Raw genomic sequence first — 27,080 nt, forward strand, 5'->3', positions numbered from 1 at the left:
CCTTCGGGTTCACTGTTTCCGAGCATCCCTAGACATAGCCCTAGCCAGCATCGAACACGACTGAAAAATCAAGCCCCAGGAAACGCGTTGCAAGCCCTTTTGGTCCATCCAAAAGTGTCACCAAAGGAAGGCTTTTGGTACAAGTGAACTCCCCAGGGGAGCCTTTACACAGCCCCACATGCAACTGGACCCTCCGGGTTCGCTTTTTTCGAGCATCCCTAAACATAGCCCTAGCCGGCATCGAAGACGACTGAAAAATCAGGCCCCAGGAAATGCGTTGCGAGCCTTTTTCGCCCATCCAAAAGTGCCCCCAAGGGAAGGCTTTGGGTACAAGTGAACTCCCCAGGGGAGCCTTTACGCAACCCCACATGCAACTGGACCCTCCGGGTTCGCTGTTTCCGAGCATCCCTAAACATAGCCCTAGCCGGCATCGATGACGAATGAAAAATCAGGCCCCAGGAAATGCGTTGCGAGCCCTTTTCGCCCATCCAAAAGTGCCCCCAAAGGAAGGCTTTGGGTACAAGTGAACTCCCCAGGGGAGCCTTTACACTGCCCCACATGCAACTGGACCCTCCGGGTTCGCTGTTCATGAGCAAACCTAAACGTAGCCCTAGCCGTCATCGGAGACGACTGAAAAATGAGGCCCCAGGAAATGCGTTGCGAGCCCCTTTGGAACATCCAAAAGTGCCCCCTAGGGAAGGCTTTGGATACATCTGAAGTTCCCAGGGGAGCCTTTACGCAGCCCCATATGCAACTGGACCCTCCGGGTTCGCTGTTTCCGAGCATCCCTAAACATAGCCCTTGCCGGCATCGAAGACGACTGAAAAATCAGGCCCCAGGAAATGCGTTGCAAGCCCTTTTCGCCCTTCCAAAATTCCCCCCAAAGGAAGGCTTTGGGTACAAGTGAACTCCCCAGGGGAGCCTTTATGCAGCCCCACATGCAACTGGACCCTCCGGGTTCGCTGTTTCCGATCATCCCTAAACATAACCCTAGCCAGCATCGAAGATGACTGAAAAATCAGGCCCCAGGAAATGCGTTGCAAGCCCTTTTCGCCCATCCAAAAGTGACCCCAAAGGAAGGATTTGGGTATAATTGAACTCCCCAGGGGAGCCTTTACGCAGCCCCACATGCAACTGGACCCTCCGGGGTCGATTTTTCCGAGCAACTCTATATATATCACTAGCCGGCAAGGGAGAAGACTGAAAACCCGGGCCCCAGAAAACGCGTTGCAAGCCCCTTTGGACCATCCAAAAGTGTCACCAAAGGAAGGCTTTGGGTACAAGTGAACTCCGCAGGGGAGCCTTTACGCAGCCCCACATGCAGCTGGACCCTCCGGGTTCGCTGTTTCCGAGCATCCCTAAACATAGCCCTAACCGGCATCGAAGACGACTGAAAAATCAGGCCCCAGGAAATGCGTTGCGAGCCCTTTTCGCCCATCCAAAAGTGCCTCCAAAGGGAGGCTTTGGGTACAAGAGAACTCCCCAGGGGAGCCTTTACGAAGCTCCACATGCAACTGGACCCTATGGGTTCGCTGTTTCCGAGCATCCCTATACATAGCCCAAGCCGGCATCGATGACGACTGAAAAATCAGGCCCCAGGAAATGCTTTGCAAGCCCCTTTGGACCATTCAAAAGTGCCCCCAAAGGAAGGCTTTGGGTACAAGTGAACTCCCCAGGGGAGCCTTTACGCAGCCCCACATGCAACTGGACCCTCCGGGTTCGCTGTTTCCGAGCATTCCTAAACATAACCCTAGCCGGCATCAATGACGACTGAAAAATCAGGCCGCAGGAAATGAGTTACGAGCCCTTTTCGCCCTTCCAAAAGTCCCCCCAAATGAAGACTATGGGTACAAGTGAACTCCCCAGGGGAGCCTTTACACTGCCCCACATGCAACTGGACCCTTCGGGTTCGTTGTTTCTGAGCATCCCTATACATAGCCCTAGCCGGCATGGAAGAAGACTGAAAACCCGGGCCCCAGAATACGCGTTGCAAGCCCCTTTGGACCATCCCAAAGTGTCACCAAAGGAAGGCTTTGGGTACAACTGAACTCTCCAGGGGAGCCTTTACGCAGCCCCACATGCAACTGGACCCTCCGGGTTCGCTCTTTCCGAGCAACCCTAAACATAGCCCTAGCCGGCATCGAAGACGACTGAAAAATCAGGCCCCAGGAAATGCGTTGCGAGCCCTTTTCGCCCATCCAAAAGTGCCCCCAAAGGAAGGCTTTGGGTACAAGTGAACTCCCCAGGGGAGCCTTTACGCAGCCCCACATGCAACTGGACCCTCCGGGTTCGCTGTTTCCGAGCATCCCTAAACAGAGCCCAAGCCGGCATCGATGACGACTGAAAAATCACACCCCAGGAAATGCTTTGCGAGCCCCTTTGGACCATTCAAAAGTGCCCCCAAAGGAAGGCTTTGGGTACAAGTGAACTCCCCAGGGGAGCCTTTACGCAGCCCCACATGCAACTGGACCCTCCGGGTTCGCTGTTTCCGAGCATCCCTAAACATAACACTAGCCGGCATTGAAGACGACTGAAAAATCAGGCCCCAGGAAATGCGTTGCGAGCCCTTTTCGCCCATCCAAAAGTGCCTGCAAGGGAAGGCTTTGGATACAAGTGAACTCCCCAGGGGAGCCTTTACGCAGCCCCACATGCAACTGGACCCTCCGGGTTCGCTGTTTCCGAGCATTCCTAAACATAACCCTAGCCGGCATCAATGACGACTGAAAAATCAGGCCGCAGGAAACGCGTTACGAGCCCTTTTCGCCCATCCAAAAGTGCCGCCAAAGGAAGGCTTTGGGTACAAGTGAACTCCCCAGGGGAGCCGTTACGCAGCCCCACATGCAACTGGACCCTTCGGGTTCCTTATTTCTGAGCATCCCTAAACATAGCCCTAACCGGCATCGAAGATGACTGAAAAATCAGGCCCCAGGAAATGCGTTGCGAGCCATTTTCGCCCATCCAAAAGTGCCCCCAAAGGAAGGATTTGGGTATAATTGAACTCCCCAGGGGAGCCTTTACGCAGCCCCACATGCAACTGGACCCTCCGGGTTCGCTGTTCTTGAGCAAACGTATACGTAGCCCTAGCCGTCAGTGGAGACGACTGAAAAATCAGGCCCCAGGAAATGCTTTGCGAGCCCTTTTCGCCCATCCAAAAGTGCCCCCAAAGGAAGGCTTTGGGTACAAGTGAACTCCCCAGGGGAGCCGTTACGCAGCCCCACATGCAACTGGACCCTCCGGGTTCGATTTTTCCGAGCAACGCTATATATATCACTAGCCGGCAAGGGAGAAGACTGATAACACGGGCCCCAGAAAACCCGTTGTAAGCTCCTTTGGACCATCCAAAAGTATCACGAAAGGAAGGCTTTGGGTACAAGTGAACTCCGCAGGGGAGCCTTTACGCAGCCCCACATGCAACTGGACCCTCCGGGTTCGATTTTTCCGAGCAACGCTATATATATCACTAGCCGGCAAGGGAGAAGACTGATAAAACGGGCCCCAGAAAACCCGTTGCAAGCTCCTTTGGACCATCCAAAAGTATCACCAAAGGAAGGCTTTAGGTACAAGTGAACTCCCCAGGGGAGCCTTTACGCAGCCCCACATGCAACTGGACCCTCCGGGTTCGCTGTTTCCGAGCATCCCTAAACATAGCCCTAACCGGCATCGAAGACGACTGAAAAATCAGGCCCCAGGAAATGCGTTGCGAGCCCTTTTCGCCCATTGAAAAGTGCCCCCAAAGCGAGGCTTTGGGTACAAGAGAACTCCCCAGGGGAGCCTTTACGCAGCTCCACATGCAAAAGGACCCTCCGGGTTCACTGTTCCTGAGCAAAACTAAACGTAGCCCTAGCCGTCATCCGAGACTAGTGAAAAATCATGCCCCAGGAAATGCGTTTCGAGCCTTTTTCGCCCATCCAAAAGTGCCCCCAAAGGAAGGCTTTGGGTACAAGTGAACTCCCCAGGGGAGCCTTTACGCAGCCCCACATGCAACTGGACCCTCCGGGTTCGCTGTTTCCGAGCATCCCTAAACATATCACTAGCAGTCATCGGAGACGAGTGAAAAATCAGGCACCAGGAAATGGGTTACCAGCCCCTTTGGACCATCCAAAAGTGCCCCCAAAAGGAAGACTTTTGGTACAAGTGAACTCCCCAGGGGAGCCTTTACGCAGCCCCTCATGCAACTGGACCCTCCGGGTTCACTGTTTTCTAGCATCCCTAAACATAGCCCTAACCGGCATCGAAGACGACTGAAAAATCAGGCCCCAGGAAATGCGTTGCGAGCCCCTTTGGATCATCCAAAAGTGTCACCAAAGGAAGGCTTTGGGTACAAGTGAACTCCCCAGGGGAGCCTTTACGCAGCCCCACATGCAAATGGACCCTCCGGGTTCGCTGTTTCCGAGCATCCCTAAACATAGCCTTGGCCGGCATCGATGTCGACTGAAAAATCAGGCCCCAGGAACTGCGTTCCGAGCCCTTTTCGCCCATCCAATAGTGCCCCCAAAGGAAGACTTTGGGTACAAGAGAACTCCCCAGGGGAGCCTTTACGCAGCCCCACATGCAACTGGACCCTCCGGGTTCGCTGTTTCCGAGCATCCCTAAACATATCCCTAGCCAGCTTCGAAGACGACTGAAAAGCAGGCCCCAGGAAATGCGTTGCGAGCCCTTTTCGCCCATCTAAAACTGTCACCAAAGGAAGGCTTTGGGTACAAGTGAACTCCCCAGGGGAGCCTTTACGCAGCCCCACATGCAACTGGACCCATCGGGTTCGCTGTTTCCGAGCAACCCTAAATATATCCCTAGCCGGCATGGAAGAAGACTGAAAACCCGGGCCCCAGAATACGCGTTGCAAGCCCCTTTGGACCATCCCAAAGTGTCACCAAAGGAAGGCTTTGGGTACAAGTGAACTCCCCAGGGGAGCCTTTACGCAGCCCCAGATGCAACTGGACCCTCCGGGTTCGCTGTTTCCGAGCAACCCTAAACGTAACCCTAGCAGTCATCGTAGACGAGTGAAAAATCTGGCCCCAGGAAATGCGTTGCGAGCCCCTTTGGACCATCCAAAAGTGTCACCAAAGGAAATCCTTGGGTACATCTGAAGTTCCCAGGGGAGCCTTTACGCAGCCCCACATGCAACTGGACCCTCTGGGTTCGCTGTTTTCGAGCATCCCTAAACATAGCCCTAGCCGGCATCGAAGACGACTGAAAAATCAGGCCCCAGGAAACGCTTTGCAATCCCCTTTAGACCATCCAAAAGTGTCACCAAAGGAAGGCTTTGGGTACAAGTGAACTCCCCAGGGGAGCCTTTACGCAGCCCCACATGCAACTGGACCCTCCGGGTTTGCTGTTTCCGAGCATCCCTAAACAAAGACCTTGCCGGCATCGAAGACGAGTGAAAAATCAGGCCCCAGGAAATGCGTTAAGAGCCCTTTTCACCCATCCAAAAGTGCCTCCAAAGGAAGACTATGGGTACAATTGAACTCCCCAGGGGAGCCTTTATGCAGCCCCACATGCAACTGGATCCTCCGGGTTCGCTGTTTCCGAGCATCCCTAAACATAACCCTAGCCAGCATCGAAGACGACTGAAAAATCAGGCCCCAGGAAATGCGTTGCAATCCCTTTTCGCCCATCCAAAAGTGACCCCAAAGGAAGGCTTTGGATAAAAGTGAACTCCCCAGGGGAGCCGTTACGCAGCCCCACATGCAACTGGACCCTCCGGGTTCGCTGTTTCCGAGCATCCCTAAACATAGCCCAAGCCGGCATCGATGACGACTGAAAAATCACGCACCAGGAAATGCTTTGCGAGCCCCTTTGGACCATTCAAAAGTGCCCCCAAAGGAAGGCTTTGGGTACAAGTGAACTCCCCAGGGGAGCCGTTACGCAGCCCCACATGCAACTGGACCCTCCGGGTTCGCTGTTTCCGAGCATTCCTAATCATAACCCTAGCCGGCATCAATGACGACTGAAAAATCAGGCCGCAGGAAATGCGTTGCGAGCCCTTTTCGCCCATCCAAAAGACCCCCCAAATGAAGACTATGGGTACAAGTGAACTCCCCAGGGGAGCGTTTACGCAGCCCCACATGCAACTGGACCCTCCGGGTTCGCTGTTTCCGAGCATCCCTAAACATAGCCCTAGCCGGCATCGAAGACGACTGAAAAATCAGGCCCCAGGAAATGCGTTGCAAGCCCTTTTCGCCCATCCAAAATTGCCCCCAAAGGAAGGCTTTGGATAAAAGTGAACTCCCCAGGGGAGCCTTTATGCAGCCCCACATGAAACTGGACCCTCCGGTTTCGCTGTTCCTGAGCAAAACTAAACGTAGCCCTAGACGTCATTGGAGACGAGTGAAAAATCAGGCCCCAGGAAATGCGTTGCGAGCCCTTTACGCCCATCCAAAAGTGCCCCCAAAGGAAGGCTTTGGGTACAAGTGAACTCCCCAGGGGAGCCTTTACGCAGCCCCACATGCAACTGGACCCTCCGGGTTCGCTGTTTTCGAACATCCCTAAACATAGCCCTAGCCGCCATCGAAGACGACTGAAAAATCAGGCCCCAGGAAATGCGTTGCGAGCCCTTTTCGCCCATCCAAAAGTGTCAGAAAAGGAAGGCTTTGGGTACAAGTGAACTCCCCAGGGGAGCCTTTACGCAGCCCCACATGCAACTGGACCCTCCGGGTTCGCTGTTTCCGAGCATCCCTAAACATAGCCCTAGCCGGCATCGAAGACGACTGAAAAATCAGGCCCCATGAAATGCGTTGCGAGCCCTTTTCGCCCATCCAAAAGTGCCCCCAAAGGAAGGCTTTGGGTAAAAGTGAACTCCCCAGGGGAGCCTTTATGCAGCCCCACATGCAACTGGACCCTCCGGGTTCGCTGTTCCTGAGCAAACGTAAACGTATCCCTAGCCGTCAGTGGAGATGAGTGAAAAATCAGGCCATTGGAAATGTGTTGCGAGCCCTTTTCGCCCATCCAAAAGTGCCCCCAAAGGAAGGCTTTGGGTACAATGAACTCCCCAGGGGAGCCGTTACGCAGCCCCACATGCAACTGGACCCTCCGGGTTCGCTGTTTCCGAGCATCCCTAAACAGAGCCCAAGCCGGCATCGATGACGACTGAAAAATCAGGCCTCAGGAAATGCTTTGCGAGCCCCTTTGGACCATTCAAAAGTGCCCCCAAAGGAAGGCTTTGGGTACAAGTGAACTCCCCAGGGGAGCCTTTACGCAGCCCCACATGCAACTGGACCCTCCGGGTTCGCTGTTTCCGAGCATTCCTAAACATAACCCTAGCCGGCATCAATGACGACTGAAAAATCAGGCCGCCGGAAATGCGTTACGAGCCATTTTCGCCCTTCCAAAAGTCCCCCCAAATGAAGACTATGGGTACAAGTGAACTCCCCAGGGGAGCCTTTACACTGCCCCACATGCAACTGGACCCTTCGGGTTCGTTGTTTCTGAGCCTCCCTAAACATAGCCCTAACCGGCATCGAAGATGACTGAAAAATCAGGCCCCAGGAAATGCGTTGCGAGCCCTTTTCGCCCATCCAAAAGTGCCCCCAAAGGAAGGCTTTGGGTACAATGAACTCCCCAGGGGAGCCGTTACGCAGCCCCACATGCAACTGGACCCTCCGGGTTCGCTGTTTCCGAGCATCCCTAAACAGAGCCCAAGCCGGCATCGATGACGACTGAAAAATCACACCCCAGGAAATGCTTTGCGAGCCCCTTTGGACCATTCAAAAGTGCCCCCAAAGGAAGGCTTTGGGTACAAGTGAACTCCCCAGGGGAGCCTTTACGCAGCCCCACATGCAACTGGACCCTCCGGGTTCGCTGTCTCCGAGCATCCCTAAACATAACACTAGCCGGCATTGAAGACGAGTGAAAAATCAGGACCCAGGAAATGTGTTGCGAGCCTCTTTGGACCATCCAAAAGTGCCCCCAAAGGAAGGCTTTGGATACAAGTGAACTCCCCAGGGGAGCCGTTACGCAGCCCCACATGCAACTGGACCCTCCGGGTTCGCTGTTTCCGAGCAACGCTAAATATATCACTAGCCGGCATGGGAGAAGACTGAAAACCCGGGCCCCAGAAAACGCGTTGCAAGCCCCTTTGGACAATCCCAAAGTGTCACCAAAGGAAGGCTTTGGGTACAAGTGAACTCCCCAGGGGAGCCTTTACACTGCCCCACATGCAACTGGACCCTCCGGGTTCGCTGTTTCCGAGCATCCCTAAACATAGCCCTTGCCGGCATCGAAGACGACTGAAAAATCAGGCCCCAGGAAATGCGTTGCAAGCCCTTTTCGCCCATCCAAAAGTGCCCCCAAAGGAAGGCTTTGGGTACAAGTGAACTCCCCAGGGGAGCCTTTACGCAGCCCCACATGCAACTGGACCCTCCGGGTTCGCTGTTTCCGAGCATCCCTAAACATAACCCTAGCCAGCATCGAAGACGACTGAAAAATTAGGCCCCAGGAAATGCATTGCAAGCCCTTTTCGACTATCCAAAAGTGTCACGAAAGGAAGGCTTTGGGTACAAGTGAACTCCCCAGGGGAGCCTTTACGCAGCCCCACATGCAACTGCACCCTCCGGGTTCGCTTTTTCTGAGCAAAATTAAACGTAGCCCTAGCCGTCATCGGAGACGACTGTAAAATCAGGCCCCAGGAAACGCGTTGCGAGCCCCTTTGGACCATCCAAAAGTGCCCCCAGAGGAAGGCTTTGGATACAAGTGAACTCCCCAGGGGAGCCTTTACGCAGCCCCACATGCAACTGGACCCTCCGGGTTCGATTTCTCCGAGCAACGTTATATATATCACTAGCCGGCAAGGGAGAAGACTGATAACACGGGCCCCAGAAAACCCGTTGCAAGCCCCTTTGGACCATCCAAAAGTGTCACCAAAGGAAGGCTTTGGGTACAAGTGAACTCCCCAGGGGAGCCTTTACGCAGCCCCACATGCAACTGGACCCTCCGGGTTCGCTGTTTCCGAGCATCCCTAAACATATCCCTAGCCGGCATTGAAGACGACTGAAAAATCAGGCCCCAGGAAATGCGTTGCGAGCCCTTTTCGCCCATTCAAAAGTGCCCCCAAAGGAAGGCTTTGGGTACAAGAGAACTCCCCAGGGGAGCCTTTACGCAGCTCCACATGCAAAAGGACCCTCCGGGTTCTCTGTTCCTGAGCAAAACTAAACGTAGCCCTAGCCGTCATTGGAGATGAGTGAAAAATCAGGCCCCAGGAAACGCGTTGCGAGCCCCTTTGGACCATTCAAAAGTGCCCCCAGAGGAAGGCTTTGGGTACAAGTGAACTCCCCAGGGGAGCCTTTACGCAGCCCCACATGCAACTGGACCCTCCGGGTTCGCTGTTTCCGAGCATTCCTAAACATAACCCTAGCCGGCATCAATGACGACTGAAAAATCAGGCCGCAGGAAATGAGTTACGAGCCCTTTTCGCCCTTCCAAAAGTCCCCCCAAATGAAGACTATGGGTACAAGTGAACTCCCCAGGGGAGCCTTTACACTGCCCCACATGCAACTGGACCCTTCGGGTTCGTTGTTTCTGAGCATCCCTATACATAGCCCTAGCCGGCATGGAAGAAGACTGAAAACCCGGGCCCCAGAATACGCGTTGCAAGCCCCTTTGGACCATCCCAAAGTGTCACCAAAGGAAGGCTTTGGGTACAACTGAACTCCCCAGGGGAGCCTTTACGCAGCCCCACATGCAACTGGACCCTCCGGGTTCGCTCTTTCCGAGCAACCCTAAACATAGCCCTAGCCGGCATCGAAGACGACTGAAAAATCAGGCCCCAGGAAATGCGTTGCGAGCCCTTTTCGCCCATCCAAAAGTGCCCCCAAAGGAAGGCTTTGGGTACAAGTGAACTCCCCAGGGGAGCCTTTACGCAGCCCCACATGCAACTGGACCCTCCGGGTTCGCTGTTTCCGAGCATCCCTAAACAGAGCCCAAGCCGGCATCGATGACGACTGAAAAATCACACCCCAGGAAATGCTTTGCGAGCCCCTTTGGACCATTCAAAAGTGCCCCCAAAGGAAGGCTTTGGGTACAAGTGAACTCCCCAGGGGAGCCTTTACGCAGCCCCACATGCAACTGGACCCTCCGGGTTCGCTGTTTCCGAGCATCCCTAAACATAACACTAGCCGGCATTGAAGACGACTGAAAAATCAGGCCCCAGGAAATGCGTTGCGAGCCCTTTTCGCCCATCCAAAAGTGCCTGCAAGGGAAGGCTTTGGATACAAGTGAACTCCCCAGGGGAGCCTTTACGCAGCCCCACATGCAACTGGACCCTCCGGGTTCGCTGTTTCCGAGCATTCCTAAACATAACCCTAGCCGGCATCAATGACGACTGAAAAATCAGGCCGCAGGAAACGCGTTACGAGCCCTTTTCGCCCATCCAAAAGTGCCGCCAAAGGAAGGCTTTGGGTACAAGTGAACTCCCCAGGGGAGCCGTTACGCAGCCCCACATGCAACTGGACCCTTCGGGTTCCTTATTTCTGAGCATCCCTAAACATAGCCCTAACCGGCATCGAAGATGACTGAAAAATCAGGCCCCAGGAAATGCGTTGCGAGCCATTTTCGCCCATCCAAAAGTGCCCCCAAAGGAAGGATTTGGGTATAATTGAACTCCCCAGGGGAGCCTTTACGCAGCCCCACATGCAACTGGACCCTCCGGGTTCGCTGTTCTTGAGCAAACGTATACGTAGCCCTAGCCGTCAGTGGAGACGACTGAAAAATCAGGCCCCAGGAAATGCTTTGCGAGCCCTTTTCGCCCATCCAAAAGTGCCCCCAAAGGAAGGCTTTGGGTACAAGTGAACTCCCCAGGGGAGCCGTTACGCAGCCCCACATGCAACTGGACCCTCCGGGTTCGATTTTTCCGAGCAACGCTATATATATCACTAGCCGGCAAGGGAGAAGACTGATAACACGGGCCCCAGAAAACCCGTTGTAAGCTCCTTTGGACCATCCAAAAGTATCACGAAAGGAAGGCTTTGGGTACAAGTGAACTCCGCAGGGGAGCCTTTACGCAGCCCCACATGCAACTGGACCCTCCGGGTTCGATTTTTCCGAGCAACGCTATATATATCACTAGCCGGCAAGGGAGAAGACTGATAAAACGGGCCCCAGAAAACCCGTTGCAAGCTCCTTTGGACCATCCAAAAGTATCACCAAAGGAAGGCTTTAGGTACAAGTGAACTCCCCAGGGGAGCCTTTACGCAGCCCCACATGCAACTGGACCCTCCGTGTTCGCTGTTTCCGAGCATCCCTAAACATAGCCCTAACCGGCATCGAAGACGACTGAAAAATCAGGCCCCAGGAAATGCGTTGCGAGCCCTTTTCGCCCATTGAAAAGTGCCCCCAAAGCGAGGCTTTGGGTACAAGAGAACTCCCCAGGGGAGCCTTTACGCAGCTCCACATGCAAAAGGACCCTCCGGGTTCACTGTTCCTGAGCAAAACTAAACGTAGCCCTAGCCGTCATCCGAGACTAGTGAAAAATCAGGCCCCAGGAAATGCGTTTCGAGCCTTTTTCGCCCATCCAAAAGTGCCCCCAAAGGAAGGCTTTGGGTACAAGTGAACTCCCCAGGGGAGCCTTTACGCAGCCCCACATGCAACTGGACCCTCCGGGTTCGCTGTTTCCGAGCATCCCTAAACATATCACTAGCAGTCATCGGAGACGAGTGAAAAATCAGGCACCAGGAAATGGGTTACCAGCCCCTTTGGACCATCCAAAAGTGCCCCCAAAAGGAAGACTTTTGGTACAAGTGAACTCCCCAGGGGAGCCTTTACGCAGCCCCTCATGCAACTGGACCCTCCGGGTTCACTGTTTTCTAGCATCCCTAAACATAGCCCTAACCGGCATCGAAGACGACTGAAAAATCAGGCCCCAGGAAATGCGTTGCGAGCCCCTTTGGATCATCCAAAAGTGTCACCAAAGGAAGGCTTTGGGTACAAGTGAACTCCCCAGGGGAGCCTTTACGCAGCCCCACATGCAAATGGACCCTCCGGGTTCGCTGTTTCCGAGCATCCCTAAACATAGCCTTGGCCGGCATCGATGTCGACTGAAAAATCCGGCCCCAGGAACTGCGTTCCGAGCCCTTTTCGCCCATCCAATAGTGCCCCCCAAGGAAGACTTTGGGTACAAGAGAACTCCCCAGGGGAGCCTTTACGCAGCCCCACATGCAACTGGACCCTCCGGGTTCGCTGTTTCCGAGCATCCCTAAACATATCCCTAGCCAGCTTCGAAGACGACTGAAAAGCAGGCCCCAGGAAATGCGTTGCGAGCCCTTTTCGCCCATCTAAAACTGTCACCAAAGGAAGGCTTTGGGTACAAGTGAACTCCCCAGGGGAGCCTTTACGCAGCCCCACATGCAACTGGACCCATCGGGTTCGCTGTTTCCGAGCAACCCTAAATATATCCCTAGCCGGCATGGAAGAAGACTGAAAACCCGGGCCCCAGAATACGCGTTGCAAGCCCCTTTGGACCATCCCAAAGTGTCACCAAAGGAAGGCTTTGGGTACAAGTGAACTCCCCAGGGGAGCCTTTAAGCAGCCCCAGATGCAACTGGACCCTCCGGGTTCGCTGTTTCCGAGCAACCCTAAACGTAACCCTAGCAGTCATCGTAGACGAGTGAAAAATCTGGCCCCAGGAAATGCGTTGCGAGCCCCTTTGGACCATCCAAAAGTGTCACCAAAGGAAATCCTTGGGTACATCTGAAGTTCCCAGGGGAGCCTTTACGCAGCCCCACATGCAACTGGACCCTCTGGGTTCGCTGTTTTCGAGCATCCCTAAACATAGCCCTAGCCGGCATCGAAGACGACTGAAAAATCAGGCCCCAGGAAACGCTTTGCAATCCCCTTTAGACCATCCAAAAGTGTCACCAAAGGAAGGCTTTGGGTACAAGTGAACTCCCCAGGGGAGCCTTTACGCAGCCCCACATGCAACTGGACCCTCCGGGTTTGCTGTTTCCGAGCATCCCTAAACAAAACCTTGCCGGCATCGAAGACGAGTGAAAAATCAGGCCCCAGGAAATGCGTTAAGAGCCCTTTTCGCCCATCCAGAAGTGCTCCCAAAGTAAGACTTTGGGTACAAGAGAACTCCCCAGGGGAGCCTTTACGCAGCCCCACATGCAACTGGACACTCCGGGTTCGCTGTTTCCGAGCATCCCTAAACATAACCCTTAGACGGCATCGAAGAAGACTTGAAAATCAGGCCCCAGGATATGCGTTTCGAGCCCTTTTCACCCATCCAAAAGTGCCTCCAAAGGAAGACTATGGGTACAATTGAACTCCCCAGGGGAGCCTTTATGCAGCCCCACATGCAACTGGATCCTCCGGGTTCGCTGTTTCCGAGCATCCCTAAACATAACCCTAGCCAGCATCGAAGACGACTGAAAAATCAGGCCCCAGGAAATGCGTTGCAATCCCTTTTCGCCCATCCAAAAGTGACCCCAAAGGAAGGCTTTGGATAAAAGTGAACTCCCCAGGGGAGCCGTTACGCAGCCCCACATGCAACTGGACCCTCCGGGTTCGCTGTTTCCGAGCATCCCTAAACATAGCCCAAGCCGGCATCGATGACGACTGAAAAATCACGCACCAGGAAATGCTTTGCGAGCCCCTTTGGACCATTCAAAAGTGCCCCCAAAGGAAGGCTTTGGGTACAAGTGAACTCCCCAGGGGAGCCGTTACGCAGCCCCACATGAAAATGGACCCTCCGGGTTCGCTGTTTCCGAGCATTCCTAATCATAACCCTAGCCGGCATCAATGACGACTGAAAAATCAGGCCGCAGGAAATGCGTTGCGAGCCCTTTTCGCCCTTCCAAAAGACCCCCCAAATGAAGACTATGGGTACAAGTGAACTCCCCAGGGGAGCCTTTACGCAGCCCCACATGCAACTGGACACTCCGGGTTCGCTGTTTCCGAGCATCCCTAAACATAGCCCTAGCCGGCATCGAAGACGACTGAAAAATCAGGCCCCAGGAAATGCGTTGCAAGCCCTTTTCGCCCATCCAAAATTGCCCCCAAAGGAAGGCTTTGGATAAAAGTGAACTCCCCAGGGGAGCCTTTATGCAGCCCCACATGAAACTGGACCCTCCGGTTTCGCTGTTCCTGAGCAAAACTAAACGTAGCCCTAGACGTCATTGGAGACGACTGTAAAATCAGGCTCCAGGAAATGCGTTGCGAGCCCTTTTCGCCCATCCAAAAGTGCCCCCAAAGGAAGGCTTTGGGTACAAGTGAACTCCCCAGGGGAGCCTTTACGCAGCCCCACATGCAACTGGACCCTCCGGGTTCGCTGTTTTCGAACATCCCTAAACATAGCCCTAGCCGCCATCGAAGACGACTGAAAAATCAGGCCCCAGGAAATGCGTTGCGAGCCCTTTTCGCCCATCCAAAAGTGTCAGAAAAGGAAGGCTTTGGGTACAAGTGAACTCCCCAGGGGAGCCTTTACGCAGCCCCACATGCAACTGGACCCTCCGGGTTCGCTGTTTCCGAGCATCCCTAAACATAGCCCTAGCCGGCATCGAAGACGACTGAAAAATCAGGCCCCATGAAATGCGTTGCGAGCCCTTTTCGCCCATCCAAAAGTGCCCCCAAAGGAAGGCTTTGGGTAAAAGTGAACTCCCCAGGGGAGCCTTTATGCAGCCCCACATGCAACTGGACCCTCCGGGTTCGCTGTTCCTGAGCAAACGTAAACGTATCCCTAGCCGTCAGTGGAGATGAGTGAAAAATCAGGCCATTGGAAATGTGTTGCGAGCCCTTTTCGCCCATCCAAAAGTGCCCCCAAAGGAAGGCTTTGGGTACAATGAACTCCCCAGGGGAGCCGTTACGCAGCCCCACATGCAACTGGACCCTCCGGGTTCGCTGTTTCCGAGCATCCCTAAACAGAGCCCAAGCCGGCATCGATGACGACTGAAAAATCAGGCCTCAGGAAATGCTTTGCGAGCCCCTTTGGACCATTCAAAAGTGCCCCCAAAGGAAGGCTTTGGGTACAAGTGAACTCCCCAGGGGAGCCTTTACGCAGCCCCACATGCAACTGGACCCTCCGGGTTCGCTGTTTCCGAGCATTCCTAAACATAACCCTAGCCGGCATCAATGACGACTGAAAAATAAGGCCGCCGGAAATGCGTTACGAGCCCTTTTCGCCCTTCCAAAAGTCCCCCCAAATGAAGACTATGGGTACAAGTGAACTCCCCAGGGGAGCCTTTACACTGCCCCACATGCAACTGGACCCTTCGGGTTCGTTGTTTCTGAGCCTCCCTAAACATAGCCCTAACCGGCATCGAAGATGACTGAAAAATCAGGCCCCAGGAAATGCGTTGCGAGCCCTTTTCGCCCATCCAAAAGTGCCCCCAAAGGAAGGCTTTGGGTACAATGAACTCCCCAGGGGAGCCTTTACGCAGCCCCACATGCAACTGGACACTCCGGGTTCGCTGTTTCCGAGCATCCCTAAACATAACCCTTAGACGGCATCGAAGAAGACTTGAAAATCAGGCCCCAGGATATGCGTTTCGAGCCCTTTTCACCCATCCAAAAGTGCCTCCAAAGGAAGACTATGGGTACAATTGAACTCCCCAGGGGAGCCTTTATGCAGCCCCACATGCAACTGGATCCTCCGGGTTCGCTGTTTCCGAGCATCCCTAAACATAACCCTAGCCAGCATCGAAGACGACTGAAAAATCAGGCCCCAGGAAATGCGTTGCAATCCCTTTTCGCCCATCCAAAAGTGACCCCAAAGGAAGGCTTTGGATAAAAGTGAACTCCCCAGGGGAGCCGTTACGCAGCCCCACATGCAACTGGACCCTCCGGGTTCGCTGTTTCCGAGCATCCCTAAACATAGCCCAAGCCGGCATCGATGACGACTGAAAAATCAGGCCCCAGGAAATGCTTTGCGAGCCCCTTTGGACCATTCAAAAGTGCCCCCAAAGGAAGGCTTTGGGTACAAGTGAACTCCCCAGGGGAGCCGTTACGCAGCCCCACATGCAACTGGACCCTCCGGGTTCGCTGTTTCCGAGCATTCCTAATCATAACCCTAGCCGGCATCAATGACGACTGAAAAATCAGGCCGCAGGAAATGCGTTGCGAGCCCTTTTCGCCCTTCCAAAAGACCCCCCAAATGAAGACTATGGGTACAAGTGAACTCCCCAGGGGAGCCTTTACGCAGCCCCACATGCAACTGGACCCTCCGGGTTCGCTGTTTCCGAGCATCCCTAAACATAGCCCTAGCCGGCATCGAAGACGACTGAAAAATCAGGCCCCAGGAAATGCGTTGCAAGCCCTTTTCGCCCATCCAAAATTGCCCCCAAAGGAAGGCTTTGGATAAAAGTGAACTCCCCAGGGGAGCCTTTATGCAGCCCCACATGCAACTGGACCCTCCGGTTTCGCTGTTCCTGAGCAAAACTAAACGTAGCCCTAGACGTCATTGGAGACGAGTGAAAAATCAGGCCCCAGGAAATGCGTTGCGAGCCCTTTTCGCCCATCCAAAAGTGCCCCCAAAGGAAGGCTTTGGGTACAAGTGAACTCCCCAGGGGAGCCTTTACGCAGCCCCACATGCAACTGGACCCTCCGGGTTCGCTGTTTTCGAACATCCCTAAACATAGCCCTAGCCGCCATCGAAGACGACTGAAAAATCAGGCCCCAGGAAATGCGTTGCGAGCCCTTTTCGCCCATCCAAAAGTGTCAGAAAAGGAAGGCTTTGGGTACAAGTGAACTCCCCAGGGGAGCCTTTACGCAGCCCCACATGCAACTGGACCCTCCGGGTTCGCTGTTTCCGAGCATCCCTAAACATAGCCCTAGCCGGCATCGAAGACGACTGAAAAATCAGGCCCCATGAAATGCGTTGCGAGCCCTTTTCGCCCATCCAAAAGTGCCCCCAAAGGAAGGCTTTGGGTACAAGTGAACTCCCCAGGGGAGCCTTTATGCAGCCCCACATGCAACTGGACCCTCCGGGTTCGCTGTTCCTGAGCAAACGTAAACGTATCCCTAGCCGTCAGTGGAGATGAGTGAAAAATCAGGCCATTGGAAATGTGTTGCGAGCCCTTTTCGCCCATCCAAAAGTGCCCCCAAAGGAAGGCTTTGGGTACAATGAACTCCCCAGGGGAGCCGTTACGCAGCCCCACATGCAACTGGACCCTCCGGGTTCGCTGTTTCCGAGCATCCCTAAACAGAGCCCAAGCCGGCATCGATGACGACTGAAAAATCAGGCCTCAGGAAATGCTTTGCGAGCCCCTTTGGACCATTCAAAAGTGCCCCCAAAGGAAGGCTTTGGGTACAAGTGAACTCCCCAGGGGAGCCTTTACGCAGCCCCACATGCAACTGGACCCTCCGGGTTCGCTGTTTCCGAGCATTCCTAAACATAACCCTAGCCGGCATCAATGACGACTGAAAAATCAGGCCGCCGGAAATGCGTTACGAGCCCTTTTCGCCCTTCCAAAAGTCCCCCCAAATGAAGACTATGGGTACAAGTGAACTCCCCAGGGGAGCCTTTACACTGCCCCACATGCAACTGGACCCTTCGGGTTCGTTGTTTCTGAGCCTCCCTAAACATAGCCCTAACCGGCATCGAAGATGACTCAAAAATCAGGCCATTGGAAATGTGTTGCGAGCCCTTTTCGCCCATCCAAAAGTGCCCCCAAAGGAAGGCTTTGGGTACAATGAACTCCCCAGGGGAGCCGTTACGCAGCCCCACATGCAACTGGACCCTCCGGGTTCGCTGTTTCCGAGCATCCCTAAACAGAGCCCAAGCCGGCATCGATGACGACTGAAAAATCAGGCCTCAGGAAATGCTTTGCGAGCCCCTTTGGACCATTCAAAAGTGCCCCCAAAGGAAGGCTTTGGGTACAAGTGAACTCCCCAGGGGAGCCTTTACGCAGCCCCACATGCAACTGGACCCTCCGGGTTCGCTGTTTCCGAGCATTCCTAAACATAACCCTAGCCGGCATCAATGACGACTGAAAAATCAGGCCGCCGGAAATGCGTTACGAGCCCTTTTCGCCCTTCCAAAAGTCCCCCCAAATGAAGACTATGGGTACAAGTGAACTCCCCAGGGGAGCCTTTACACTGCCCCACATGCAACTGGACCCTTCGGGTTCGTTGTTTCTGAGCCTCCCTAAACATAGCCCTAACCGGCATCGAAGATGACTCAAAAATCAGGCCCCAGGAAATGCGTTGCGAGCCCTTTTCGCCCATCCAAAAGTGCCCCCAAAGGAAGGCTTTGGGTACAATGAACTCCCCAGGGGAGCCGTTACGCAGCCCCACATGCAACTGGACCCTCCGGGTTCGCTGTTTCCGAGCATCCCTAAACAGAGCCCAAGCCGGCATCGATGACGACTGAAAAATCACACCCCAGGAAATGCTTTGCGAGCCCCTTTGGACCATTCAAAAGTGCCCCCAAAGGAAGGCTTTGGGTACAAGTGAACTCCCCAGGGGAGCCTTTACGCAGCCCCACATGCAACTGGACCCTCCGGGTTCGCTGTCTCCGAGCATCCCTAAACATAACACTAGCCGGCATTGAAGACGAGTGAAAAATCAGGCCCCAGTAAATGTGTTGCGAGCCTCTTTGGACCATCCAAAAGTGCCCCCAAAGGAAGGCTTTGGATACAAGTGAACTCCCCAGGGGAGCCTTTACGCAGCCCCACATGCAACTGGACCCTCCGTGGTCGATTTTTCCGAGCAACGCTAAATATATCACTAGCCGGCATGGGAGAAGACTGAAAACCCGGGCCCCAGAAAACGCGTTGCAAGCCCCTTTGGACAATCCCAAAGTGTCACCAAAGGAAGGCTTTGGGTACAAGTGAACTCCCCAGGGGAGCCTTTACACTGCCCCACATGCAACTGGACCCTCCGGGTTCGCTGTTTCCGAGCATCCCTAAACATAGCCCTTGCCGGCATCGAAGACGACTGAAAAATCAGGCCCCAGGAAATGCGTTGCAAGCCCTTTTCGCCCATCCAAAAGTGCCCCCAAAGGAAGGCTTTGGGTACAAGTGAACTCCCCAGGGGAGCCTTTACGCAGCCCCACATGCAACTGGACCCTCCGGGTTCGCTGTTTCCGAGCATCCCTAAACATAACCCTAGCCAGCATCGAAGACGACTGAAAAATTAGGCCCCAGGAAATGCATTGCAAGCCCTTTTCGACTATCCAAAAGTGTCACGAAAGGAAGGCTTTGGGTACAAGTGAACTCCCCAGGGGAGCCTTTACGCAGCCCCACATGCAACTGCACCCTCCGGGTTCGCTTTTTCTGAGCAAAATTAAACGTAGCCCTAGCCGTCATCGGAGACGACTGTAAAATCAGGCCCCAGGAAACGCGTTGCGAGCCCCTTTGGACCATCCAAAAGTGCCCCCAGAGGAAGGCTTTGGATACAAGTGAACTCCCCAGGGGAGCCTTTACGCAGCCCCACATGCAACTGGACCCTCCGGGTTCGATTTCTCCGAGCAACGTTATATATATCACTAGCCGGCAAGGGAGAAGACTGATAACACGGGCCCCAGAAAACCCGTTGCAAGCCCCTTTGGACCATCCAAAAGTGTCACCAAAGGAAGGCTTTGGGTACAAGTGAACTCCCCAGGGGAGCCTTTACGCAGCCCCACATGCAACTGGACCCTCCGGGTTCGCTGTTTCCGAGCATCCCTAAACATATCCCTAGCCGGCATTGAAGACGACTGAAAAATCAGGCCCCAGGAAATGCGTTGCGAGCCCTTTTCGCCCATCCAAAAGTGCCCCCAAAGGGAGGCTTTGGGTACAAGAGAACTCCCCAGGGGAGCCTTTACGCAGCTCCACATGCAAAAGGACCCTCCGGGTTCTCTGTTCCTGAGCAAAACTAAACGTAGCCCTAGCCGTCATTGGAGATGAGTGAAAAATCAGGCCCCAGGAAATGCATTGCGAGCCTTTTTCGCCCATCCAAAAGTGCCCCCAAAGGAAGGCTTTGGGTACAAGTGAACTCCCCAGGGGTGCCTTTACGCAGCCCCACATGCAACTGGACCCTCCAGGTTCGATTTTTCCGAGCAACCCTAAATATATCCCTAGCCGGCATGGGAGAGGACTGAAAACCCGGGCCCCAGAAAAGCGTTTCAAGCCCCTATGGACCATCCAAAAGTGTCACCAAAGGAAGGCTTTGGGTACAAGTGAACTCCCCAGGGGAGCCTTTACGCAGCCCCACATGCAACTGGACCCTCCGGGTTCACTGTTTCCGAGCATCCCTAAACATAGCCCTTGCCGGCATCGAAGACGACTGAAAAATCAGGCCCCAGGAAACGCGTTGCAAGCCCCTTTGGACCATCCAAAAGTGTCACCAAAGGAAGGCTTTGGGTACAAGTGAACTCCCCAGGGGACCCTTTACGCAGCCCCACATGCAACTGGACCCTCAGGGTTCGCTGTTTCCCAGCATCCCTAAACATATCCTTGGCCGGCATCGATGACGACTGAAAAATCATGCCCCAGGAACTGCGTTCCGAGCCCTTTTCGACCATCCAATAGTGCCCCCAAATGAAGACTTTGGGTACAAGAGAACTCCCCAGGGGAGCCTTTACGCAGCCCCACATGCAACTGGAACCTCGGTGTTCGCTGTTTCAGAGCATCCCTAAACATATCCCTAGCCAGCTTCGAAGACGTGTGAAAAATCAGGCCCCAGGAAATGCGTTACGAGCCCTTTTCACCCATCCAAAAGTGTCACGAAAGGAAGGCTTTGGGTACAAGAGAACTCCCCAGGGGAGCCTTTACGCAGCCCCACATGCAAGTGGAACCTCCGGGTTCGCTGTTTCAGAGCATCCCTAAACATATCCCTAGCCAGCTTCGAAGACGTGTGAAAAATCAGGCCCCAGGAAATGCGTTACGAGCCCTTTTCACCCATCCAAAAGTGTCACGAAAGGAAGGCTTTGGGTACAAGTGAACTCCCCAGGGGAGCCTTTACGCAGCCCCACATGCAACTGGACCCTCCGGGTTCGATGTTTCCGAGCATCCCTAAACATAGCCCTAGCCGTCATCGGAGACGACTGAAAAATCAGGCCCCAGGAAATGCGTTGCGAGCCCCTTTGGACCATCCAAAAGTGCCCCCAAAGGTAGGCTTTGGATAAAAGTGAACTCCCCAGGGGAGCCTTTACTCAGCCCCACATGCAACTGGACCCTCCGTGTTCGCTGTTTCCGAGCATCCCTAAACATATACCTAGCCGGCATCGAAAACGACTGAAAAATTAGGCCCCAGGAAATGCGTTGCGAGCCCTTTTCGCCCATCCAAAAGTGCCCCCAAAGGAAGGCTTTGGGTACAAGAGAACTCACCAGGGGAGCCTTTACGCAGCCCCACATGCAACTGGACCCTCCGGGTTCGATTTTTCCGAGCAACCCTAAATATATCCCTAGCCGGCATGGGAGAAGACTGAAAACCCGGGCCCCAGAAAACGCGTTGCAAGCTCCATTGGACCATCCAAAAGTGTCACCAAAGGAAGGCCTTGGGTACATCTGAAGTTCCCAGGGGAGCCTTTACGCAGCCCCACATGGAACTGGACCCTCCGGGTTCGCTGTTTCCGAGCATCCCTAAACATACCCTAGCTTGCATCGAAGACGACTGAAAAATCACGCCACAGGAAACGCTTTGCAATCCAATTTGGACCATCCAAAAGTGTCACAAAAGGAAGGCTTTGGGTACAAGTGAACTCCCCAGGGGAGCCTTTACGCAGCCCCACATGCAACTGGACCCTCCGGGTTCGCTGTTTCCGAGCATCCCTAAACATAGCCCTAGCCGGCATCGAAGACGACTGAAAAATCAGGCCCCAGGAAATGCGTTGCAAGCCCTTTTCGCCCATCCAAAAGTGACCCCAAAGGAAGGATTTGGGTACAATTGAACTCCCCAGGGGAGCCTTTACGCAGCCCCACATGCAACTGGACCCTCCGGGGTCGATTTTTCCGAGCAACTCTATATATATCACTAGCCGGCAAGGGAGAAGACTGAAAACCCGGGCCCCAGAAAACGCGTTGCAAGCCCCTTTGGACCATCCAAAAGTGTCACCAAAGGAAGGCTTTGGGTACAAGTGAACTCCGCAGGGGAGCCTTTACGCAGCCCCACATGCAACTGGACCCTCCGGGTTCGCTGTTTCCGAGCATCCCTAAACATAACCCTAGCCGGCATCGAATACAACTGAAAAATCAGGCCCCAGGAAATGCGTTGCAAGCCCCTTTGGACCATCCCAAAGTGCCCCCAAAGGAAGGCTTTGGGTACAAGTGAACTCCCCAGGGGAGCCTTTACGCAGCCCCACATGCAACTGGACCCTCCGGGTTCGCTGTTTCCGAGCATCCCTAAACATAGCCCTAGCCGGCATCGAAGACGACTGAAAAATCAGGCCCCAGGAAATGCGTTGCGAGCCCTTTTCGCCCATGCAAAAGTGCCTCCAAAGGGAGGCTTTGGGTACATCTGAACTCCCCAGGGGAGCCTTTACGCAGCTCCACATGCAAATGGACCCTCCGGGTTCACTGTTCCTGAGCAAAACTAAACTTAGCCCTAGCCGTCATCGGAGACGAGTGAAAAATCAGGCCCCAGGAAATGCGTTGCGAGCCCCTTTGGACCATCCAAAAGTGCCCCCAAAGGAAGGCTTTGGGTACAAGTGAACTCCCCAGGGGAGCCTTTACGCAGCCCCACATGCAACTGGACCCTCCGGGTTCGCTGTTCCTGAGCAAACGTAAACGTAAAGCTAGCCGTCAGTGGAGACGAGTGAAAAATTAGGCCCCAGGAAATGCGTTGCGAGCCCTTTTCGCCCATCCAAAAGTGCCACCAAAGGAAGGCTTTGGGTACAAGGGAACTCACCAGGGGAGCCTTTACGCAGCCCCACATGCAAGTGGACCCTCCGGGTTCGATTTTTCCGAGCAACCCTAAATATATCCCTAGCCGGCATGGGAGAAGACTGAAAACCCGGGCCCCAGAAAACGCATTGCAAGCCCCATTGGACCATCCAAAAGTGTCACCAAAGGAAGGCTTTGGGTACAAGTGAACAACCCAGGGGAGCCTTTACGCAGCCCCACATGCAACTGGACCCTCCGGGTTCGCTGTTTCCGAGCATCCCTAAACATAGCCCTAGCCGGCATCGATGACGACTGAAAAATCAGGCCCCAGGAAATGCGTTACGAGCCCTTTTCGCCCATCCAAAAGTGCCCCAAAAGGAAGGCTTTGGGTACAAGTGAACTCCCCAGGGGAGCCTTTACACAGCCCCACATGCAACTGGACCCTCCAGGTTCGATATTTCCGAGCAACCCTAAATATAGCCCTAGCCGGCATGGGAGAAGACTGAAAACCCGGGTCCCAGAAAACGCGTTGCAAGCCCCTTTGGACCATCCAAATGTGTCACCAAAGGAAGGCTTTGGGTACAAATGAACTCCCCAGGGGAGCCTTTACGCAGCCCCACATGCAACTGGACCCTTCGGGTTCGAATTTTCCGAGCAACCCTAAATATATCCCTAGCCGGCATGGGAGAAGACTGAAAACCCGGGCCCCAGAAAAAGCGTTGCAAGCCCCTTTGGAACATCCCAAAGTGTCACCAAAGGAAGGCTTTGGGTACATGTGAAGTTCCCAGGAGAGCCTTTACGCAGCCCCACATGCAACTGGACCCTCCGGGTTCGCTGTTTTCGAGCATCCCTAAACAGAGCCCTAGCTTGCATCGAAGACGACTGAAAAATCACGCCACAGGAAACGCTTTGCAATCCCCTTTGGACCATCCAAAAGTGTTACAAAAGGAAGGCTTTGGGTACAAGTGAACTCCCCAGGGGAGCCTTTACGCAGCCCCACATGGAACTGGACCCTCCGGGTTCGCTTTTTCCGAGCATCCCTAAATATAACACTAGCCGGCATGGAAGACGACTGAAAAATCACGCCCCAGGAAAGGCATTGAAATCCCCTTTGGACCATCCAAAAGTGTCACCAAAGGAAGGTTTTGGGTACAAGTGAACTCCCCAGGGGAGCCTTTACGCAGCCCCACATGCAACTGGCCCCTCCGGGTTCGCTGTTTCCGAGGAACCCTAAATATATCCCTAGCCGGCATCGAAGACGACTGAAAAATCAGGCCCCAGGAAATGCGTTGCGAGCCCTGTTCGCCCATCCAAAAGTGCCCCCAAAGGAAGGCTTTGGGTTCAAGTGTACTCCCCAGGGGAGCCTTTACGCAGCCCCACATGCAACTGGACATTCCGGGATCGCTGTTTCCGAGCATCCCTAAATATATCACTAGCAGTCATCGGAGACGAGTGAAAAATCAGGCCCCAACAAATGCGTTACGAGCCCCTTTGGACCATCCAAAACTGCCCCCAAAGGAAGGCTTTGGGTACAAGTGAACTCCCCAGGGGAGCCTTTACGCAGCCCCACATGCAAATGGTCCCTTCGGGTTCACTGTTTCCGAGCATCCCTACACATAGCCCTAGCCAGCATCGAACACGACTGAAAAATCAAGCCCCAGGAAATGCGTTGCGAGCCTTTTTCGCCCATCCAAAATTGCCCCCAAAGGAAGGCTTTGGGTACAAGTGAACTCCCCAGGGGAGCCTTTACGCAGCCCCTCATGCAACTGGACCCTCTGGGTTCGCTGTTTTCGAGCATCCCTAAACATAGCCCTAGCCGGCATCGAAGACGAATGAAAAATCAGGCCCCAGGAAACGCTTTGCAATCCCCTTTAGACCATCCAAAAGTGTCACCAAAGGAAGGCTTTGGGTACAAGTGAACTCCCCAGGGGAGCCTTTACGCAGCCCCACATGCAACTGGACCCTCCGGGTTTGCTGTTTCCGAGCATCCCTAAACAAAGACCTTGCCGGCATCGAAGACGAGTGAAAAATCAGGCCCCAGGAAATGCGTTCCGAGCCCTTTTCGCCCATCCAAAAGTGCTCCCAAAGAAAGACTTTGGGTACAAGAGAACTCCCCAGGGGAGCCTTTACGCAGCCCCACATGCAACTGGACACTCCGGGTTCGCTGTTTCCGAGCATCCCTAAACATAACCCTTAGACGGCATCGAAGAAGACTGAAAAATCAGGCCCCAGGAAATGCGTTGCAAGCCCTTTTCACCCATCCAAAAGTGCCCCCAAAGGAAGACTATGGGTACAATTGAACTCCCCAGGGGAGCCTTTATGCAGCCCCACATGCAACTGGACCCTCCGGGTTCGCTGTTTCCGAGCATCCCTAAACATACCCCTAGCCAGCATCGAAGACGACTGAAAAATCAGGCCCCAGGAAATGCGCTGCAAGCCCTTTTCGCCCATCCAAAAGTGACCCCAAAGGAAGGATTTGGGTATAATTGAACTCCCCAGGGGAGCCTTTACGCAGCCCCACATGCAACTGGACCCTCCGGGGTCGATTTTTCCGAGCAACTCTATATATATCACTAGCCGGCAAGGGAGAAGACTGAAAACCCGGGCCCCAGAAAACGCGTTGCAAGCCCCTTTGGACCATCCAAAAGTGTAACCAAAGGAAGGCTTTGGGTACAAGTGAACTCCGCAGGGGAGCCTTTACGCAGCCCCACATGCAGCTGGACCCTCCGGGTTCACTGTTTCCGAGCATCCCTAAACATATCCCTAACCGGCATCGAATACAACTGAAAAATCAGGTCCCAGGAAACGCGTTGCAAGCCCCTTTGGACCATCCAAAAGTGTCACCAAAGGAAGGCTTTGGGTACAAGTGAACTCCCCAGGGAAGCCTTTACGCAGCCCCACATGCAACTGGACCCTCCGGGTTCGCTGTTTCCGAGCATCCCTAAACATAGCAGTAACCGGCATCGAAGACGACTGAAAAATCAGGCCCCAGGAAATGAGTTGCGAGCCCTTTTCGCCCATCCAAAAGTGCCTCCAAAGGGAGGCTTTGGGTACAAGAGAACTCCCCAGGGGAGCCTTTACGAAGCTCCACATGAAAATGGACCCTCCGGGTTCACTGTTCCTGAGCAAAACTAAACTTATCCCTAGTCGTCATCGGAGACGAGTGAAAAATCAGGCCCCAGGTAATGCGTTGCGAGCCCCACTGGACCATCCAAAACTGCCCCCAAAGGAAGGCTTTGGGTACAAGTGAACTCCCCAGGGGAGCCTTTACGCAGCCCCACATGCAACTGGACCCTCCGGGTTCGCTGTTTCCGAGCAACCCTAAACGTAGCCCTAGCAGTCATCGTAGACGAGTGAAAAATCAGGCCCCAGGAAATGCGTTGCGAGCCCCTTTGGACCATCCAAAAGTGTCACCAAAGGAAGGCCTTAGGTACATCTGAAGTTCCCAGGGGAGCCTTTACGCAGCCCCACATGCAACTGGACCCTCCGGGTTCGCTGTTTCCGAGCATCCCTAAACATAGCCCTAGCCGGCATCGAAGACGACTGAAAAATCAGGCCTCAGGAAATGAGTTGCAAGCCTTTTTCGCCCATCCAAAAGTGCCCCCAAAGGAAGGTTTTGGATACAAGTGAACTCCCCAGGGGAGCCTTTACGCAGCCCCACATGCAACTGGACCCTCCGGGTTCGCTGTTTCCGAGCATCCCTAAACATAGCCCTAGCGGGCATCGAAGACGACTGAAAAATCAGGCCCCAGGAAATGCGTTCCGAGCCCTTTTCGCCCATCCAAAAGTGCCCCCAAAGGAAGGCTTTGGGTACAAGTGAACTCCCCAGGGGAGCCTTTACGCAGCCCCACATGCAACTGGACCCTCCGGGTTCGCTGTTTCCGAGCATCCCTAAACATATCACTAGCAGTCATCGGAGACGACTGAAAAATCAGGCCCCAGGAAATGCGGTACGAGCCCCTTTGGACCATCCAAAAGTGCCCCCAAAGGAAGGCTTTGGGTACAAGTGAACTCCCCAGGTGAGCCTTTACACTGCCCCACATGCAACTGGACCCTCCGGGTTCGCTGTTTCCGAGCAACCCTAAACGTAGCTCTAGCAGTCATCGTAGACGACTGAAAAATCCGGCCCCAGGAAATGCGTTGCGAGCCCCTTTGGACCATCCAAAAGTGTCACCGAAGGAAGGCCTTGGGTACATCTGAAGTTCCCAGGGGAGCCTTTACGCAGCCCCACATGCAATTGGACCCTCCGGGTTCGCTGTTTTCGAGCATCCCTAAACATAGCCCTAGCCGGCATCGAAGACGACTGAAAAATCAGGCCCCAGGAAACGCGTTGCAAGACCCTTTGGACCA

Source organism: Anas platyrhynchos, chromosome 19 (genome assembly GCF_047663525.1).
Source record: "Anas platyrhynchos isolate ZD024472 breed Pekin duck chromosome 19, IASCAAS_PekinDuck_T2T, whole genome shotgun sequence".
NCBI lineage: Eukaryota > Metazoa > Chordata > Aves > Anseriformes > Anatidae > Anas > Anas platyrhynchos.